Raw genomic sequence first — 1,785 nt, forward strand, 5'->3', positions numbered from 1 at the left:
AGGAGGAAGAGAAGGAGGAAGAGAAGGAGATGAGGAAGATGAGGAGGAGAAGGAGAACAAGAAGGAGGAGAGAAGGAGGAGAGAAGGAGGAAGAGAAGGAGGAAGAGAAGGAGGAAGAGAAGGAGGAAGAGAAGGAGGAAGAGAAGGAGGAAGAGAAGGAGATGAGGAAGAAGGAGGAAGAGAAGAAGGAGGAGAAGGAGGAGAGAAGGAGGAAGAGAAAGAGATGAGGAAGATGAGGAGGAGAAGGAGAAAGGGGAGGAGGGAGAGAAGAAGAGAAGGAGGAAGAGAAGGAGATGAGGGAAGAAGGAGGAGAAGGAGAACAAGAAAGATGAGATAAGGAAGAAGGGGGAGAAGGAGAACAAGAATGAGGGAGAAAAAAAGGAGATAAAGGAGAAGAAAAGGAAGAAAAGGGTAAGGGGAGGAAAGAGAACAAGAAGGAGGAAGAGAAGAAGGAAGAGCAAGAAGATATGAAGAAGACGGAGGAGAGAAGGGGAACAAGAAAGAGGAAATAAAGGAGGAAGAGGAGATGGAGAATAAGAAAAGATGAAAATGGGGAAAGAATAAGGGCAAGGAAAAAAAACCGAGAGGAAAAGACGAAGAAGAAGGAATCTGAGAAGTTGAAAGAGAGGAACTAGAAAAAGACGAAGGAGAATGAGAAAGAACGAAAAAGAAAAAAAAAAGGGAAATTGATGATTATTACGGTAATGATAACAATTATAGTATTGATAATGATAGTAATTATAATGAAAATGATAATAACAACGATGGTAATTATGATGCAGATAACAATAATTGCAATAAAGTATAATTGTAACAATAACAAATGCAATAAAGAATAATTGTAACAATAATAATATCAACAATTTGTTAACAATTATACTCACCCTAATAATAATGTCAACCATGATAATTATTCATAGTGAGGATATTAATGATAGCAATATTAACGTTAATAGTAATGACAATAATAACAATTGTAATGATAATAATAATGATATTGATAATTATGATGATGATGATGATGATGATGATGATGATGATGATGATGATAATTATAATAATAATATAAATAAAAAAAATTAATAACAATGATGATAATTATAATAATAATATAAATAAAAGAAAATAATAACAATGATGATGATAATAATAATAATGATAGTAATGATAATAATGATAGTGATAATACAAATACTAATACTAATATTAATACTAATACTAATAATAAAAATAATGATAGTAATAATAATAATGATAATAATAATAATAATAATAATAACAATAATAATAGTAATAATAATTTTAATAATAACAACACTAGTAATAATAATAGTAATAAAAATAATGATAATGATAATAAAACTAAAACTAATTATAATAATAATAATAATAATAATAGTGATAATAATAATGATAATAATAACAATGATAATGAAAATAATAATAATAATAAAAATAATAAAAATAATCATAAAAATAACAACAATAATAATAATGGTAATAATGATACCAATTGTAATAACAATAATATTAATAATAATGGCAATAGTAATAATAATAATAGTAATTATAATAATGATAATGATGATAATGATAACAGTAATAATAATAATAATAATAATAATAATAATGATAATAATAGTAATAATAATAATAATAATAATAATAATAATAATAATAATAATAATAATAATAATAATAATGATAATAATAATTATAACAATTATGATAAAATACTACTGCTACTGTGCTACTACTAATATCAGTAGTAATGATAATAATGAT

This window comes from Penaeus chinensis, chromosome 40, assembly GCF_019202785.1.
Source record: "Penaeus chinensis breed Huanghai No. 1 chromosome 40, ASM1920278v2, whole genome shotgun sequence".
NCBI lineage: Eukaryota > Metazoa > Arthropoda > Malacostraca > Decapoda > Penaeidae > Penaeus > Penaeus chinensis.